The sequence below is a fragment of the Toxotes jaculatrix genome, chromosome 11 (assembly GCF_017976425.1).
Source record: "Toxotes jaculatrix isolate fToxJac2 chromosome 11, fToxJac2.pri, whole genome shotgun sequence".
In the NCBI taxonomy this organism is placed as follows: domain Eukaryota; kingdom Metazoa; phylum Chordata; class Actinopteri; family Toxotidae; genus Toxotes; species Toxotes jaculatrix.
Window position 1 is genome coordinate 7436202 of NC_054404.1, and position 6000 is coordinate 7442201.

The following is a 6000-nucleotide window of genomic DNA, read 5'->3' on the forward strand; positions in this document are numbered from 1 at the left end:
CAACTCAGTGAGGCTTACAAAGACAACCTTAACAAGCAATCTATCCAGTAGCTGTTGAGACATTTCAATCAAAACCACAAATGTCAGCATCGCTACAAGAAATGTCTGGTGATCACCAAAGTTTTTAGGATACATTGACAGGGAGCCATGTACAAACTTTTGTGGCAATCCATCAAGTAGATGTTGAGATATTTCAGTCCGAACCGCAGCGGTGGATCAACATTGCCATTCCTAGAGCCATGCTGCCAGCAAAGCTGAAAAAAGAGGATGTGTATGCCTTCAATCAGACCTTAACCTGCAGACCCCAATACCATCCCTGTTCCAAGATGTGTCAGTGGAGTTATCTTTCACCCTGTGGTCATTGTGATTGTGTGATTCATCAAGCCATACTCAGACAGCCTTCTGGGGCTTTTCTGGAGTTAGGTAATTTGACTTCTGCTCATATATATGTGTGCGTGAGGGTCAGCGAGATATGGAGAGAGGCGGGAGGAAAGAAGGTGAGAGACAGATGGGCATGCAGTGAGGGGCACACATGGTGGTTAGAGCCTGCAGTCATACTTATGGTAACTGTCTGCTTGTCTGAAAGTCTCGCAGAGAAATCATGAGGGCTGATTGCACAGTTACAAGCACACAACGGGTCGGGCAAATCAATATCTCACAACAACAGCAAGTGTCAGTTTTCCTCAGTGTGTGTGTGCGTGCGAGTGCGTGCGTGTGTGTGCAGTCAAAGTCACTCTGAGAAAAGCAATGATTTTACCTGGCTGAGTCTGAGTCCATAAACAAAATCAAAGGGCAACTGAGTTCAATCCGAACAAGAACTACACAAGTCAAATGAGTGTACTGTCCTTTGTAATACACAAATACGAATACTGCCAACTGCTTTACATGCTCACGTCTCCCTTCAGCTGCTCACAGAGATGTTTGCATTATCTAATTCTGAACTTTTTACATTACACTGAAAAAAAAAAATGTGTGAAAAAGAAATTAGATGTCTGTTAAAGATGCGAGAGCTGCCTCTCACCAGATCTGTCACATCCAAAGGCTCCTGTTCAGTAATATATTCAGTAATCACTGGAGCCCTTTTCCTCAGTGATGGATTTGAAGCCTGCCGAAGGAAGTATGAAGAGTTTATGCATTTTTTTAAATTAGAAGGGTAGATGATATAAGGCTTAATACTCCTCTGTCTGTTCATGACTTAGCTGTAAAACTGCACTTTCTCTTAAATGCAGAAATTTTATATTTTGCGATGCCCACCACAGGACAGTAACAGAGATTCTGTGGCATTTTACTGCATTTATTTAGCCCTCATTCAATGTTGCTGTGGTTCAAACTTCTCTTCCTCAAACATATAGTGGTTTCAACTAAACTCATATCTTTAATAATTCAGAGCATCACTGTTAATCTGTTTAATGCTGTTTTGTGCGGCATATAACATAATAACATCCTGAATCATATCTTAGAATCACAGGCACAAGGCACAATGTGTTCCACTTGTCTACTTGTCAGTATGTCATTTTTACAGGCAAATTTCCAAAAGGGAAATGAAAAACTAATTTCATATCGGTTTCCATGGCATTTCTGCTTCCTGCGATACAGACGAAAGAACGGTGGAAAGGAAACAGTGGTTACAGCCTTGATTCAAACTCCAAATTGTTGCGGTTACCTGGTAAGGATCTTATCTCAGTGAGACAACGTGACAGCTCTGAAATTGCCCTTTCACAGGATTTCACCACTGCCTCCCACGGAGTATCTGTGCTGCTGTCCTGAGGCCTGAATGTCAAAGCTGATTTGTCAAAAGCAGGAGCCAGGCTACAGGAGTAATGTCATTCGTATTTTGCCATGATTTCAGATGGATGTGGTATGATATTTCTGTACATGTTAATGAGGGGGAGGGGCAGCAGTGTTTTTCGTTTTTGTTTTTTTTTTCCCGGTATGAAAGTACATTTTGACCCTGCTGCTGCATGGGTTCAGTAACATCTACTTGCATATACATTGCAACTTTGTAGATGTACTTTATTATTTTAGTCGTTTGCAACATTCATACATTCATTCATTTTCTACCGCTTAATCCGTCAGGGTCGCGGGGGAGCTGGAGCCTATCCCAGCTGACTATGGCGGGGTACAGTGGCGGTTTTTGGCACGGGCGAACCGGACAGCCGCCCGGGGCGGCATCACATGGGGTGCGGCACAACCACGTGAAAAGAAAATCATCTGCGCCGCTAAGCTGTTTTCTATTATCTATCATATTACTGTGTGGGAAATTGGCCAATTCGCGCCATCCCCATCTCCCAGCATGCACCACCAGCATATGCATGTAGAAACGGCACCCTGACTCAAAGTGGTGGTTAGGTTGGAAGAGTGTGGGAGTCGTCACTAGTGATAGTTCTCTAACACTCGAGGCTCCAACACATGCGCGGTAGCGCATGAGGCTGTTGTATTGAACCACTGTACCAACGTGTGGTTTGGTCACTGATGTTTGAAGCGCTTGAGTGACGTTCGAAGCAGGTGAGTACTTCAGACGTCATACGAATCTCCTGATTGGTTCGGTTTGTCATGTGAATCACGTGGCGGGTCGAGTGTGTTGAGAGATTAAATAGCTCTGTATAGTGGCGGTCATTTGAATTTTTCTTTACAGAGTATGTCGCTTTGTTGCGTTTGTTAGGTGTTTTGAGAGTTAGTTATATTGATAGTGTATTTTTGGAGAATCAGTGTATATAGAGCAATAGATATATAATATATAAATTAGATATAGATAAAGAGTTATATAGATAGGTATTTAGATATATAATCCTAAAAACATTAGATATAGATAAGACATATAGATTCATTACATATAAATACACACACACACACACACACACCCCAGCCTCATCTTTGCCATCTGAATGTGTTTTTTCCAAGGCTGGGGAAATAGTTTGTAAAAGAAGAAACCGATTGAGTCCAAAAACTGTAGAAAAACGGTTGTTTCTTAATAAAAACTCAGTTACAAATAAACAGTTACACAAGCACACCCACTGCCCTGTTCTTCAAGCACACCCTCTTTACCCATGTACACATAAACCTCTTTACCAACAAAGCCCAAAACATACCATGATATAATCTGTATTTGCACCAGTACCATGTGAAAATGACATCAGTCTGTAATTGTAGAGCACATCTCATGAATGTACCAGCACCATTTCAATGTTTCACAACACAAAATATAAGTGAAGATGACATAGGGTTACAATCAGCCAAGCAAAATAACAAACATGGTGTTCTATTATTATTATTATTATTATTAGTCCACTTTATCATCTGGTACAGTCAAACAGAAAAGTACTATTTATCTAGCTCCATGACAGTCAGACTCCCCATCTCCCAGCATATGTATGTATAGACAGCACCCTAACTCAGGGTGGTGTCTGGCTTTATGGAGAGTGTGGGAGCCGTCCCCCTCTCCCAGCATGCCCCAGCAGCACATGCATGTATAAATAACACCCTGACTGACATGAGAGTGCATAGGCTCCCGGGCCTGCTCGGGGGATATTGCACAGCTCGAGAGAGGAGCATGAGAGTGCCCGGAGGATATGTGTTGTCAACCAGAGTACTCATTGTTGCATCACCTATCTGTCCATAAATGTTGGCTGTGTGCATTGTTCTCTTTGAGTGTCAGCCACCATGGGGAAGTTGTTCAAGTCCCCTGAGTGAAGCTGCAGCTCATCAACAGATCTATGAAGCATGCTGTCCTCCTCAGAAATTCCAACTGTTAAATGAGAATAAATGCAGTTAAATCACAGAAACTATCAGGATTTCAATGATTTGTTTGGGGTTTTTTTGAAAGCAAACTTCCTTTTCTTGCTATCTGTGAGACAAATCTGCTGGCCAATGGGATGATCATCATTTGACTCCTCCTTGACAAAGATGAGATCAGGTTCCCTCTCCATCAAGTCTGTTGCTTACCGACAAGACAGGTGACAAAGAGCTATGAACATAAAAATCACTCGGCCACCGTGCAATGTTGTATTGTGGGACACACAGCAGCACGGTGACCGAAGGCCACCGTGCAATGTTGTATTGTGGGACACACAGCAGCACGGTGACCGAAGGCCACCGTGCAATGTTGTATTGTGGGACACACAGCAGCACGGTGACCGAAGGCCACCGTGCAATGTTGTATTGTGGGACACACAGCAGCACGGTGACCGAAGGCCACCGTGCAATGTTGTATTGTGGGACACACAGCAGCACGGTGACCGAAGGCCACCGTGCAATGTTGTATTGTGGGACACACAGCAGCACGGTGACCGAAGGCCACCGTGCAATGTTGTATTGTGGGACACACAGCAGCACGGTGACCGAAGGCCACCGTGCAATGTTGTATTGTGGGACACACAGCAGCACGGTGACCGAAGGCCACCGTGCAATGTTGTATTGTGGGACACACAGCAGCACGGTGACCGAAGGCCACCGTGCAATGTTGTATTGTGGGACACACAGCAGCACGGTGACCGAAGGCCACCGTGCAATGTTGTATTGTGGGACACACAGCAGCACGGTGACCGAAGGCCACCGTGCAATGTTGTATTGTGGGACACACAGCAGCACGGTGACCGAAGGCCACCGTGCAATGTTGTATTGTGGGACACACAGCAGCACGGTGACCGAAGGCCACCGTGCAATGTTGTATTGTGGGACACACAGCAGCACGGTGACCGAAGGCCACCGTGCAATGTTGTATTGTGGGACACACAGCAGCACGGTGACCGAAGGCCACCGTGCAATGTTGTATTGTGGGACACACAGCAGCACGGTGACCGAAGGCCACCGTGCAATGTTGTATTGTGGGACACACAGCAGCACGGTGACCGAAGGCCACCGTGCAATGTTGTATTGTGGGACACACAGCAGCACGGTGACCGAAGGCCACCGTGCAATGTTGTATTGTGGGACACACAGCAGCACGGTGACCGAAGGCCACCGTGCAATGTTGTATTGTGGGACACACAGCAGCACCGTGACCGAAGGCCACCGTGCAATGTTGTATTGTGGGACACACAGCAGCACCGTGACCGAAGGCCACCGTGCAATGTTGTATTGTGGGACACACAGCAGCACCGTGACCGAAGGCCACCGTGCAATGTTGTATTGTGGGACACACAGCAGCACCGTGACCGAAGGCCACCGTGCAATGTTGTATTGTGGGACACACAGCAGCACCGTGACCGAAGGCCACCGTGCAATGTTGTATTGTGGGACACACAGCAGCACCGTGACCGAAGGCCACCGTGCAATGTTGTATTGTGGGACACACAGCAGCACGGTGACCGAAGGCCACCGTGCAATGTTGTATTGTGGGACACACAGCAGCACGGTGACCGAAGGCCACCGTGCAATGTTGTATTGTGGGACACACAGCAGCACGGTGACCGAAGGCCACCGTGCAATGTTGTATTGTGGGACACACAGCAGCACGGTGACCGAAGGCCACCGTGCAATGTTGTATTGTGGGACACACAGCAGCACCGTGACCGAAGGCCACCGTGCAATGTTGTATTGTGGGACACACAGCAGCACCGTGACCGAAGGCCACCGTGCAATGTTGTATTGTGGGACACACAGCAGCACCGTGACCGAAGGCCACCGTGCAATGTTGTATTGTGGGACACACAGCAGCACCGTGACCGAAGGCCACCGTGCAATGTTGTATTGTGGGACACACAGCAGCACCGTGACCGAAGGCCACCGTGCAATGTTGTATTGTGGGACACACAGCAGCACCGTGACCGAAGGCCACCGTGCAATGTTGTATTGTGGGACACACAGCAGCACCGTGACCGAAGGCCACCGTGCAATGTTGTATTGTGGGACACACAGCAGCACCGTGACCGAAGGCCACCGTGCAATGTTGTATTGTGGGACACACAGCAGCACCGTGACCGAAGGCCACCGTGCAATGTTGTATTGTGGGACACACAGCAGCACCGTGACCGAAGGCCACCGTGCAATGTTGTATTGTGG